Genomic DNA, 14,814 nt, shown 5'->3' on the forward strand with positions numbered 1-14,814 from the left:
CCCACAGGCATGCTATCATGGGAGACCTCTTTCTGCTATACAGTACTACTCCCTATGTTACTACAAGTAGTAATACACTTGACATTCAAAATATTATTCATCCGGTCCTCATAGTGAAGTTACAAGACCCTATGCCCGAGGTGACACTAGTCTAGGCGGCGTGTTCGGTTTACCAAAGTTAGCCTCACCTTGTGAACTGTGTAGTCACTATCACTGCCGCTGTATAGCATGCCTCGCCTCGTCTCCCTCCCCCTAGCACCACTCCATCTCCATCTCCATCTCGCCAGAGATCCTGAGGTCACTCTTCATCATCTCACTGTGCCCCCGCGTACCCTCGCCTCGCTCACCTCCCCCAGTACCACTATTCCCTCGCTAGTTGTTCCAGCACCGAGAGCCTTCTCCCCCATAAATCAAGCCCCAAAAAACCCCACCTTCCAAACTCCACCATGGCGGAGCGCGAAGCGCGCAACATCCATACGAGCCACAACTAGAGCGATCTCCCCAGTGACATCCTTGACCTTTGTTGTTCCTGTATGGATATGTTGAGCGCCGTGTGGCTGGATGCATGCTTGAGGGACATGCATGCGGCCATCGTCGAAGTGAGGCCTAAGCTTTTCAAGACAGCCTGCTTGCTGCTATCTGCTCTTGTGAGATGCGCTCACCATGATACAGATGCGTAAATGATGCCCCTCGACTTCATTCCGACCTCCATTAACCGAAACTTCTTTGTAGGTATGTACTGGGTCGTCGTACATCATGCTCCTAGACTTCGATCCGATCACCATCGCCCGAAACTTCTTGGCAGGTATGTACTGGGTCGGCATGAACTCCCACTAGATGGCTGCCGTCAGAGAAGATCAGAAAAAGTTGGTGCTCGTGAACTTCCACACCTCCCATGAGATTATCCTTCCTCCGTTAGATTATATAGGGTTTTATTGTCGCGGCCCAAGTCATCTAGATTACCACGTCAGTTGGACGGACCTTATTTTGCAGAAGATTGTAATCTGCCAAGTGCCCACACAATACGCAGATTACGCAGACTTCAAGCTAATTGCCTTGTTCAACCACAGACTCGTATATCTTTCCGTCGGTGCCTTCTTTAGCTAGAGACGACTCACCTCGTAGTGGATCATCAAAGATGATACACACTTCTGTGATGATATTAAGCACAATGGCATCATCTACGTGATCGACATAGCAGATGGCACCACGTATTGCTGGGACGACACGTGTAAGTTGTTTTTGTCTGATTTTAATGATAACACCATGACACTGTTTGAACTGTTGGTGATGATTGGCATACGCCTGTTTGAGCAGAATTTGAGCAGAACTATGGCAATGTATTAGATATGCCGCAAATCAACTATATTTGGAATGAGTTAATTCATGCGATTGTGACCATGTCATTATAGCCAATTTGTACCCTTGAATAATCAAACGGTTAGGAAGATATGGATATTCTCCTTACTTTATAGTAATCTATATACTACTAAATATGAGTGTGTATCAATAGCCATCTTAGTTTCCTCATTTTCATGATGTAGAAACATGCATCACATTGTTGGTTTCATCTAAACATACATTAGGGAAGTAAATGTGCATATGGAGAACTCTATATTTGGAGTAGTGAAATCATGTAATGCTTACCATGTGTACATACCTATATCGCCTTTTAGCAATCAATGCCTAGAATAATATCCTCGCAAGAATTTGGCCCACATAACATGAGTATATAACAATGCATGGTGTGTTAGTTTCCTCGAAGAATTTATTTGTGAGGACAGAACATGATTACATAACATGCATGGCATGGTAGTTTCCTGTGAAGAATCGATTGCGAGATAACATGAGTATAACCATGCATGGCACTTCTATTTTTCAAACCCAGTATACATTTCCCTATATTTTCTCTCGGCTCCAACAGGGATAGATCAATGTTGTTCTTGCATTATCCCACTCATACTCTGAAAAATGCTGATCTTACATTAACAATGCCTATACTTTTTGATATCATGTGGTGTCCCTACAGTTACTGTCCTTTGTAATCACACCACCTTTTCCAAAAACAGGGAAGCACAACTGGTTCCTCGCTCGATCAGACGACAACAAAAGACTGATGATCATTCGCGCAAATGAGCCGACAAAGTTATATTGCAAAACCCCCACTGTGTACAAGCACTGTGAAATATGTGAGTATCCGGAGAGTGGCTGTTACGCCTATGAGTAGGATACCAACTTGTTGGGGCCTTCGGAATTTTTGAGTTGGAGGCGGGTAAACAGCCTTGGTTCACACTCTATTTCTCGGACTCAATCATCCGATTAACCAGGAGATCACCATTGGCAAGGACCTTGATGTAAGAGAGCATATGTTTGCTAGGGAAAACTGTGTCTACACGGTGAGCCCTAGGACTTCGGGAGCAAACTCTCCTGATTGTCAATGATACAGCCTGCAGCCATAAGAAGGTGAGAATGACAAAGGCATTTGGATTAACTTTGATCCATGGATGCCTCAACTCCGACAGGCAGTGATGTGGCTCAAGCCTTCAGGTTAATAGGTAATTGGGATGTTGCATGGAAAGGGTGGAGTCCTGGTGTCTCCAAATCACTAGTGGTTGAAGGGGGGCTGCAAATTATGATGGTGTTAGATCATCCCTCTTCGAAAGACTTGTTGTCTTTGCTGCTTGTTCTGGATGGGTACTTCTCTCTTTTGTTATGCAGACTCCTTGTCATTTGGTCATCCTCGTCTATGTCACTCCTACTATGTAATAGTTGCCTCTCTATAGAATGGCATTCTTGTCTGAATAACGAGAGTCTAAGCGCTCAGATGGGTGCTTTTTGGTGGTGTATTAAGACTTCTTATGAACTATCATGTTTTGTTGTTTATGTCAGTAGTAATCACTAGTCGGTGTTTGAATGTTGTATATATCATTGTTTCGAACTGTTTATTGTCTCAAACTATTGGTGGGCTAAATGAGGTCATCACCATTCTCAAGTGTTTGGTGTACATATCCTTTTTTCAAGTTATAATTTGAGCTCAGTGTCTTTCCGATGATGTACGCTTGTTTGGGCGAATGTGAGGTGTTGTTGAATATGGGCCAAGTAGTAACGCAATGGCCAAACATGTCAGTTATTACTCTCAAGTCGAGCACTCAAAAGAAGAAAGAAAAGGACTCTTAAGCTGACATGTGGGCCCCACCAGTGTTTTCATGCGCTTGCGCGCCGAGAGCGTATTGACGCCTGTTCAAAATTCATGCTACCTTTTCATCCCCAATCTCCCGCCACTCCCCCACCTCTGGAATCTAAATTCATACTCCAATGTCCAGTTCCCCCAAATCCCCACCCCCTATACTCCCTGTACTCAAGCGCACTATTATGTCGCTAGTCAACGCGGATCACCGAGCCATAGGTCATGAGGTCCGTCCTGCCTTCGGGCGCTGCGTGTTGTCGCTCAACAGTGTCATGGCGGCACTTGACGACCAGTTCGCCGACAAAGTGCTGATGGTAACCATCACCGGTGACCGGCCTCCCATCTCGCCAAACAACCTTATCAAAGCTCTTGGCCTTGCACACGACATCCAAATAAGCGACTTGCTCATTGAAGTCTGTCCGGCACCGACTGATTTCTTCGTCAGGTTCCGGACAACATTCGACTGCAGTCGTGAATTTGAATCTTCTCGGTGTTTGTTCTGCGATGGCGCGTTGGTGAGATTTGATCGGTGGCACCCAGGATGGGGTTCGGTGCCCTCTGAGCTTGAGTTTTTAACAAAGCTTACCTTCCACAGCATGCCTCGATGTGCTTGAAACAGCGAGTCCATGAATGAGCTTATCAACAACCTAGGAGGTGAGCTCGTAAGTATGTTTGTTCCTCCATACAGCTGGGCTCTGATGGTTATGGCATGGGTGAAGAAGCCATCCACCATACCAAAGGTGATTGGTGTTGAGATACCGGTGCAGGAACCTGGGTCGTACTATTCGTCACCACCAAGGCCGCCGCGGACCTTGTTAGGGATGTACCTGTATCGAGTGTTCGTACATTTCGAATCGAAGTCCTGCCGCTGCCACTAGTGCCAGGGTCCATCGATGATGTCCATTACAGGAGTCAACATCAGACTTTCCTCGTGTTGCTCGGAACAATGGATGGCATAGGGCCTACTCCATCACGCGGCGGAGGCCACTGCTTGTTTGGGAGAAGAGGCAGGGCTGGCTGCCTAGATGTGCTCTAATTTGAACAACTGAATCTTCTCAGATGCTAGTTAAATCCGAGCTATCGGTGTGAAGCACTGATGTGCCAGTACATTTGATTGTGACATGTTATATTTTTGTACCTAAACATTTTTAGAAAGGGGTGTACATCAACATAATGTGCTAGTAGAACTTATTGTGTTGTATGTCTATTTTCTTTGCACAACATTCAAGATATTTCCCTGTCATTGATAAAGACGATGAATGGTTATGTACTTGTCTGTTGGTTTCAACATAGCCCTACCCGTAGATATCTACTACTTCCACCCTGATTGTGCCACCCGTGTGAAATTTTTGTATGCCAGTTCAATGTGCTATGATGTTGTATATGATCGTGTCAACTATATAAGTTTTTACTGAGCATCAGCAATACATATGGCTGAAAGATGTATTCACGAGCATCAACCGATGGGTCTCTCTCTCTTTCTCTCTCTCCCTCTCTCTCTCTCCCTCTCTCACACACACAAGTGGGACCCGTTGAATTATTTCTTTGCTCGTGACATCTTTTAAATAGGTTCCACTGTACTCTAACTTTTTTCTTTATGTTATAAATTGAGCTCATTGACTTCAAAAAGTTTTACACAACCCTTGTTTGAGCCTTTTCAGGCGTTGTTGAATGTGGACTGAGTAGCTTTGTAAATTTGTATTGTACTACTACCCACGCCTTTTTCATTGAACATCAGCAATGCAGCTGGGCGAAAAATTGTACAAAAGATCCTAAAATAAGCATAGACTAGCCTATGTTTCTTTTAATAAAATGCATAACTCGGTTCATTTTTATATAATAAGATTACAAAGCCCAACTTATTTTTATAATAATATTCCTATCTCAGTATTATATTTTTATACGAAATGCTCAGTCTAGACCATCATTGTTTTTTCACCCATCCCAGAAAATGGGTCCATTTCTAGTAAAATCAAATGGGTTGTAAATTATCAGAAATAATAAATGGGTTGCATGCACGCAATATTATTTTTCACCCAGCCCAGTAAATAGGTGTATTCGAATAAATAATCAAATGCGTTGTAAATTATCATAAATAGTAAATCGTCTATTATTATTTTTACCTAGCCCAGGAAATAGATTATTTTTTGAGTCAAAGCCCAGGAAATAGATGTATTGCCCAACAATATGAAATGGGTTGTAAAACCTAAATAAATGGGCTGCATTCCGCCACAGCTTTCGAAGCTAACTTTGTTGGCCCACTAGGACGAAGCATGTGCAAGGTGTTGTCCATTTAGTGAACAAAACGATTTAATGGTCTAAAACAAAAACTCAACAAATTATTCTGACATCGTTGGATTGACATCCAACGGTGATCCTGCTTCTTCAATCTCTGATCTAGTTGCTCTTGCTCCAACCGCCAAAACCATCGCAGGCTGGAGCGCCTACATCTGCCTCTCGTGGCTGGCTGTGCTGCTGGGGAGGCCTCGCCGCCCCACCCTACTCTCAACGGTGGCCAGGGCATACCTGTACTCACCCACACCTTCTATTATTCTCCAGCGACGGCAGCCTCACCCTGCAGCCGAACCAGTCCCTTGTACTCCCCTCCGCCAGGGACTCTAGTGCCTCTTGTTCCATGACTCCAGATCGTTCCCATCTTATGACTCACCGTCGTCCACCGCCGTGGTCCACTCGATGATGCATGGTCAACAACAAGAGCCAACATGGAGTACGCCGAGAGTCTGACAGCGGGGAACCACCAGCAACATCTTCGCACGCAAGCTAGTGCCTCCTTATTATGTGGGAATAAACAATTCCTCCCCCTGACAGGTTGGAACCACCAACTGCAATCTTCGTACACAAGGATGTTCCTTCTTATTACGCGAAAAAGTCCCCCCCCATGACAGCTGGGACCCATGAGCTATATCTTCGCACGGAAGGAAGTGCCTCCTTATTACGCGCAAGAAAAATGATTCCCCCCTTGCTAGCTCGGACCCACCTGATTCGGAGGCTGACTTGTGGGCCTACTAGGTTGACACGTACGCGGGGCTTTGTTATTTTCTTAACCTAGTCAACAGACAATTCTAGCAGTAGCAACCATTGGATTGGCATCCAACGGCCGCGCTGCTTCTTCAATCTTTGATCTTCTTGCTCCAGCCGCCGAAAACAGCACCGGGGAGACCGCCTGCTCCTGCCTCATGTGGCCGACTATGCTGGCACCGCTGGCCATGCCATCCCTCTACTCACCCACACCTCCTGTTATTCTCCGGCAATGGCAGCCTCACACCACGACCGAAGCAGTCAACCCTCGTACTCCCCATCACGTGGGCATCCACTATCGCGTCTTCCCAGACTCCGCGGTGTTCCCTTCCCAGGCCTCACCGTCGTCCACTGCCTTGGTGTTCTCGGCGCAGTGTGGTCAACGTGGTCAACGAATGACAGCCATCAGAAGACGACTATACACGCTGACGCTAACAGTTGGGACCCACCAGCCATATCTTTGCATGCAAGGAAGTGCATCGTTATCCTCCCTAATAGCTGGGACCCACCCGGTCGAAGCATACGTAGCATCGTCTGTCTGGTCGGGAACGTGTACGTATATACTGGTCGAATGGTCTCTCTATAACGATGAACGAACCGTGGCCGAGCAAGAAGTGGCACGTGTAGTAGTAGAGGCCCCGACGTAGCAGTTCAGGCAGTCCCTTCTAAACCATGTACACGTATGTACAACCAGATGCCAAAAACTATGGCCACGTACGTACATACGGACGGGGTCTCGAACGCATACTCGCGCATACGGTTGGCTAGGGCTCGTGTACATGGAGAGGCAATGGACGACAGCAATAGCGTCCTATTCATCAGAAGCCAACCGGCTGGGTCGGAATAGAGAAACTATGTCATGTTCATCGGGAGGCAACGGAATGCATCCTGTTCATCGGGAGCCAACCGGCTTGGACGGAATAGCCGAAACAAGGTCTGGTGTACCGCATAACAGAGGAAAGGGCCTTTTGTTTGACTGTGTATGGTCGAAATGAGGTCATGTTCATCGGGAGGGGTGTGGCGTACCACAAAACGGAGGAAACAGACTTCTCTTCGACCTCCTACGGTCGAAACGGGGTCCTGCAAAATGGAGGAAACGGACTTGTGTTGGAGCGCCTATGGTCGAGACGAGGTCATGTTCATCGGGAGGGGTGTGGCGTGCTACAAAACGAGACTCCACGGGCTATTGTTCACCCATCGTCTACGGCCTCGCTCCAGTCTCCACGGGCTATTGTTCATCCACCGTCGACTTACTCCAGCCTCCACCTGCTACTGTTCATCCACTATCGACTTCCTCCTGCCTCCACCAGCTACTGTGCATCTAGCCTCCACCGGCTACTATTCGACCAGCCCTCCATGAGGTCCTGTTCATCCACCCCTAACCGGCTCGGGTGTGTGGCGGCCTCCTCGATGAGGGTCTTGTTCATCCAGCGGCGATGGCCTCTACTATACCACGGGGTCCTTTTCATCCAACTCCCACCGGGAACTGTGTTCATCCAACCCCCAACAACGGTCACTGTTCATGAAGAGGCAGGTTCGATCGACTTTAGTTAGCAGTAGTAGCAAAGAAATCGCTCGGTTTCAGTTAATAGCCAAGGGATTGATCGCCTGGGTTCAGTAACGTAGCTAGTGCAATCGCTCGGGTTCTGTAAGCGAACGCCTCGCTCGGGTTCAGTTAGAGCCCAAAGCCTCGCACACACGCACATATGTGTACGAGAGAAATGTGCAAACCTTCGTGCATCGCTCGGCCCCGACCACCCACCGTAACCGGGAACTCCCCATATTTTCCTCGCCCTCGCTTCTACCATGATTGTTTCCTTCATGGACGACCCAAAGAATGTCATGCAGGTGCGTCCCCGGCCCGCCCAGGACGAAAATCCCATTTCTGTCATGATTTTTTGTCATAGAAGTAGGAGCCCACCACATCTATGATGATATGTGGTTTTGTCACAATTATCGTCATAGAAGTGTCATAAGCATGATAGAAAAAAATGTTCGGACTAAAATGTCACGGATGTGTCTGTTTTTGTAGTGATGATACGTGGTCACTCCATCAGTTTGCTTCACTTGTTTGACTCCCCACTTCAAAAGTTCAAATTTATGAGTTTGATTGTACAGACGGTCAAGAGAACAACTGCTGACCAGAAGAGGTCTTGTGGATATGCCCCACACATTCAGATGCTTATCAACTCCAAAGTTGGTACAAACACATATCTACTAGATCGTGAGCACCTTCCTCTTCTGCCAAAGTTCAAGGATAATGTGGTGGTGATGGATCCTATCACAACCCACATCAGTTGAGGCTCAATATATGGCTTGGGCTGCAGCAGCTAAAGCAGCTCAGGAAGTCATAGCTCCCAATGCACCCATTGCAAACCTCAAGTCAATGATCAGATGAAATATCTGCTAGAGGCCACCCTGAGGATTGAGAGGAGTCTAGACAGCATCTCCAAGAACCAGGAGAGTCTAGAGCGGGTTGTCCAGACAAAGATTCATAATCTTGATGTTAAGATCACCGAGGTTCAGACAATTGTGGAAAAGTTACAGGCAGATGTTGAGACAAGCAGGATTGCTGCCAAGGATAGTGGAGATGAGAGACCTACCACTCAGAGGTTCCAGACTGTACCCAGGGCACCTCACTTTAGTTGTGCCAGTTGTAGACACAAGGCCTACTCACTCTACACCTGCCGCTACTGCTCCAGTGCCACCTCTAGTGTCTACTCCACCGGTCCAGCAGACATTTGCAGATGCACGTCTCTCAACGCCATCTATGTACAATGGAGCCACAAGCCAAAAGACCCCTTCATGAGCTCCAGAGGATCGTGCCTAGAGAGACGCATAGCTCTATCCCTTTTCGAGCTTTTTGGTACTTGTTGCCAAAGGGGGAGAAATTGTATACATCATAGGCTTCGAGAGAGAGAATCGCTTTTGCTCTTTGGTTTTATTGAGTTTTTGCTACTATGTCCGTTTAACCCGTGCTACTTGATCGTTTGATGCTCGTAAGATACTATGTTTGGTTGTGTGGTTGATCATACTTCTCTTAATGTGTGATTAATGCCTATCCCTACAATTATTTGTGTATGGTCATTCACTTATGACTTTGGTGATGGGTGCATGTTATTTCACTCATATCATTTTGTGCGCTCCACCAAGCTGTATGTGACATGGAAGAGTGACCCATGATCCTAATCGATTGTGCATTTGCATTCAAACGCAAATTTTTAATAATGCACAAATATAGGGGGAGCTCTTGCTTATCATACTTCTCAAAGTGGCAATGTATTTCATTTATTTAATCATTTGTCGAAGCTTTGATCTATATGTTGTAATCAATTACCAAAAAAGGGGGAGATTGAAAGTGTAACTGATCCCTGGGTGGGTTTAGTAATTCATAACAACATATAGCTCATTAAACTAATATCCGTTCAAGATAAATATTTTAGGATGTTCAATGATTGGCATGGCGTGGACTAGAGATGTGGACCCCTCAAAATGCTAAGGACAAAGATTGGCAAAAGCTCAAGACTCTTCATTTCTATTTAAGTAATCCAAGATCACATTGAGTCCATAGGAAGGCCAATACTATTAAAAGGGGATGAGGTGTTGCGTAATGGTCTACTTGCTCAAAGTGCTTAGTGATATTGCTCCAAAACTCTCAACCACTTTCAACATCCAAATATGTCCAAACCCTAATTCCAAACTCGGCCCCACCAATTCTTTCTACCCGGAGCCACCGAGTTCATTTGACATGGACACTGCCAGAAAGCCTAACGATTCGGTCACACCAAGATGGCCTTGCTAGCGCTCCATGATCTATTGCATTTACTTCGGTCCCACTGAGTATATGCAACCGGTCAGACTGAATTGGCTTGACAAACTCTCTGTTGCTTATTGCTTTACTTCGTTCCCACCGGGTTGACGCAATCGGCGTCACCGAGATGATGTTTGCCCAAAGACCTAGCACATCGGTCCCCCGAGTTGTTCCAGTCGGTCCCACTGAGATTCCTCACGTCCATATTTTTGAACAGATCGGTGCCACCGAGTTTCCTAATCGTTGCCACCGCAATGAGTCAAAAGTGTGTAACGGTTGGATTTTGTGTGGAGGCTATATATACCCCTCCACCCCTTCTTCTTCATAGAAGAGAGCCATCAGAACATGCCTACACCTCCACCATTCATTTTTTGAGAGAGAACCACCTACTCATGTGTTGAGATCAAGAGATTCCATTCCAGCCATTTCAACCTTGATCTCTAGCCTTCCCCAAGTTGCTTTCCGCTCAAATCCTTGTTCCATAGCCAAATCTGTGAGAGAGAGTTGAGTGTTGGGGAGACTATCATTTGAAGCACAAGAGCAAGGATTTCATCATCTACGCACCATCTATTACCTTTTGGAGAGTGATGTCTCCTAGATTGGTTAGGTGTCGCTTGGGAGCCTCTATCATGATGTGGAGTTGAACCAAGAAGTTTCTAAGGGCAAGGAGATCGCCTACTTCATGAAGATCTACGTGATTGAGGCAAGTCCTTGGCCATGGTGGGATAGAAAAGGTTGCTTCTTCGTGGACCCTTCGTGGGTGGAGCCCTCTGTGGACTCGCGCAATCATTACCCTTCGTGGGTTGAAGTCTCCATCAACGTGGACGGATGATAGCACCACCTATCAGAACCATGCCAAAAATTTCCGTGTCTCCATTCCTTTGCCTTCTCCAAACCCTTCCCTTTACCTTCATATGAAATGTTTTATATTCTGCGGCTATACTCTGAGAATTGCATGTGTAGGTTGGTTGCTTGACTTGTGATAATTGCTAAAATCTACCCACAACTAAAATTGGGGGAATGGTAGATTTTTATTTGATCAAGTAGTCTAATCACGCCCCTCTATACATATTATAGATCCTACACCTCTAAATCTTCTGAAACGACTGCTAGTCAGCACTACCCAGATCAATGAATGCTTTGAGTTGGAACCACAAAGGGCTTGGGAACCCTTTGTCAGTTCGAGAGCTTCACAAGGTGGAGAAGCAGGAAGGCCCTAACTACCCGTTTGTCATGGGAAATAAGATAAAGGGCAATAGAGTAAAAGTTTTGAAGTTTTCTTTAGGTTTATTTTTTATTTTTTCCTATCTTGAAAGATGGCCTTAGTGGAGGTGTTGGACTGATGTGGTCCTCGGAAATTGATACCGCATTGGAAAATTACAGTGTCTCGCACATTGATGTAAAAATCAACACATATAATTGGAATTTAACTGGTTGGTACGTATGGGGAGCCACGAGTGGAACATGCATCACACTTGGCTCTTCATGAGGAGTATTTTTGCTATTGAGCATGATACCTGGATGTATATGGGCGATTTTAATGAAATTCTTCATGCTGACGAGCAGTTTGGTGTCAATGCTAGAATAGCGAGTCAAATGAGATCTTTTCAGGAAGTGGTGAAAGATTGCTCACTCAAAGACTTTGCAACTAATGTTAAAGCTAGGCTTGATAGAGCTTTGCATACTTTTACTTGGATTTACTGCTTACTTTGTTTACTTTGGTTACACTTTATGCTACTGATATTATCGCACTAATGCTTCGTACGAAGAGCTAATATGGAGTTAGGTTGTTATGCTTTCATACTATTTCGTCTTGATTTACCGCGTGTATTACTAACGTGACGTATGGTATGTCACTTGAGGTGATGATAAAGAACAAAAAATAATAATAACAACCTCCTCCACCGGCTAGATCAAGTCATAGTGCCACTAAAACAAACTCACCCTTGCGACCACATTTTCCTTTATGTGAAGGCCCTAGCTCGTCTATAGTTAATGACTTTGAGGCGTATCACCAAAGATGGATAGTTGGACGGTCACTATTTCCTTGGCCCAAAAACTGTCATTCAACTATGAGAGCCTAGATTGGTAAGATTGCACAGAGAGAAAGTTAATGCACTCCGTAGTGGACGAGTTGTGCCACGGGGTGGCAAGGACCCGGTTTACTCTCCTAGGAAATATTGCAGGTATTTCAGTGATACGATAGAATTGCAATGCTATAGAAGAGATTTGTTGGACTGTTGTCCATAGTATGGGTACAATGCACATCCTCTGAAGAGTGAAACATCACGTCCTCGATCAAGGACACAGTTCGTACTAGGTCACACTATTTGGTCATTGTCAAGTCTGGAGTTGTAAATGTAACAGGATGATATTGAGATTATGAAACAAAGAAAGATGAGATTTGTCAGACTTATAGTGAAAGGACCTAGACATATGCATATGTCAGGGACTTGAGATTAAGCCACTGGATGGCTATGACAAAGATGGTCGGAGGACCGCAGGGAAGTAATACATGGCCGTGCAGTGATCATGGTGATGGATAGGATACCATGGTTGTTTTACTTATAATGCTTTATTGTTATCATATTGCAGTTACTTCACTTATTTATCTTGCTCGGTGAACATGTCATGGTATGCTAGTTTGTATGTTTTACATGCTTGAGTGCCTTGGAATGTTTTCTTGGGATTGTGATTGATTGACTTGCGACTATATTCAAACGTACTCGTCAGCTTTTTACACGGCTAGGTTCAGCATAGGATCCGTGGTCCACTAGCAAGGAGCCGAAGTATTCATGTGCTAGAAGAGTGACCCAGTCAAATCCATGTGGATTGGAGCCAAGCTCATACGACCCTTAAACATTAGTTTCACTACACAAATATTTGTATTTAGTCATAGAGCTATGTACGATGACTCTTGTAAAGTCATGTCGATCAATAAAGCTCTCTTGTGGAATGGCATGTATCTATGATTCATATTGTAAATGCGCACGCCAGAGTGATTTTAGGGGCTAACTTGTGCGGCCTTCATCTAAATACAGTGGTATTTGAATGGGGTGCCACAATTGTGCCTTTGATTGTGATTAAATCTATGTCTGTTAAAGTAGTTTAATCTATGTTCTTCATTGTTGTTGTTGTTGTTGTGACTATGTGTGCTGGCAACCTCATCACTTGAAGAAGAGGTTACCACACCGCATGTCTTGCACGTAACCAAACAACGGCTCGTTGCATGTGAGCAAAGACTTGCAACCAAATGTCGTCGGTCTGTTTTTGCTATCATGCAACCTCGAGCTTTCTGGCAAACCAAACACAATGCAGAATATGGTTCGCTGCCTGTATTTTCTCAGCTCGGCTGAATCAAACCACATATGTGTGAGGCACAAAATCAATGTTTATGGGTAGCGTCTCCGCGCGACTGACCACTTCTAATCCATTACCTCCTCGATGTCAATCCCCGAGCTTTCACTATCTTCTCTATTGTAGATGACCATTCACCATCATGGCTAGTAAAGCCGTTCCACCGTCGTTTGTAGTGAACTTGTATGTTCTGACCTCTCTCTATTGACATGGGCTTGTGTACTAGATGTCTCTAATCTATGTATATGATTTTTCATATTAATAATCATGTGATGTTACTAATCTAGGAGTAGGGCATTTTGGAGACCGAGCTCCATGCAGACCTTAATTTTGAAAAATACAAAATTCAAACCTTAAAAAATATTACAAAGAAATACACATGTATTCAAGTATGTAATGTGTATGCGTGTAAAATTTTAGGTTGAAATACCTTGAATTACGAGTTGCACAAAAAAATCATGGACTTTGAGGTTGAAAAGTACACATGCTAAAAAGCCCCAAATTTGACTTCTTTGTGTAGTTCTCGATTTAACATATTTCCACCTGAAAATTTACACACATGTACATTATGTCTCTAGGTATATGTGTATTTTTTCATAATTTTTTGAAAGTGGAGTGAATTTACAGTTTTTAATTTAAGGCATCCATTCCTGGGCGTGTGCTCATTGGGTTGTGTATCCTTTTGATACTCCATTTTGAGCCAATAAAATTCAAAATTGGTCAAAAATGCAGCTCGGTGTCCATTTAGTACTTCACTAATCTGGATTAAGCTTGATCGATTTCTAAGAAAAAAATCAAAGCTTTAAAATGTTTTTGAAAATGGGATCTTCCTAAATACAGCAACGTTGCATCATGTTCGTTGCGTGACGTGCGATCTGAATCTAGGAGGCAACCTTCATAATTAAGCCTGCCCCGCTTTGGGTTACACACAAGAGAAAATAACGAACGCTTTTCCTTGGGCCCATCCCGCCAAACTGCTAGACCAGTGAGTGCTGAAGCCATCCATCTTTGGGCCAATATTTTTCAGCCATCCACAGTTTCATGATCATGTAGACATGGGGCTCACCGATGCATTGCTCTTGCCTCTTGGTTTCCTCCAACATGATCATTACTTAAAACAAGCTAATTACAAGAAAAACAACCCTATATACAAGTAAGTAGTGTGCCTTTTGCCTGGCCCTTGAACAACTGCGACCGAAAGATCACACATCATGGCGGAAAGGAAAGACGGTATGGAGTATGGACTACAGAGTGGCTCTGCATTGTAATACTATGTAGATATTACCACGACTCCATTGCCCTGCGGCAAAATTTCGTGTTTTGACCCTTTTGATGTATAAAATCGGGATCTGACCCCGGTATGGAAAAATTTCAAGATTTGACCCTGTTAGCTACTGCCAGAGGCCCTGGCGGTAGAGAT

The sequence above is a fragment of the Triticum dicoccoides genome, chromosome 6B (genome assembly GCF_002162155.2).
Source record: "Triticum dicoccoides isolate Atlit2015 ecotype Zavitan chromosome 6B, WEW_v2.0, whole genome shotgun sequence".
Lineage (NCBI taxonomy): Eukaryota > Viridiplantae > Streptophyta > Magnoliopsida > Poales > Poaceae > Triticum > Triticum dicoccoides.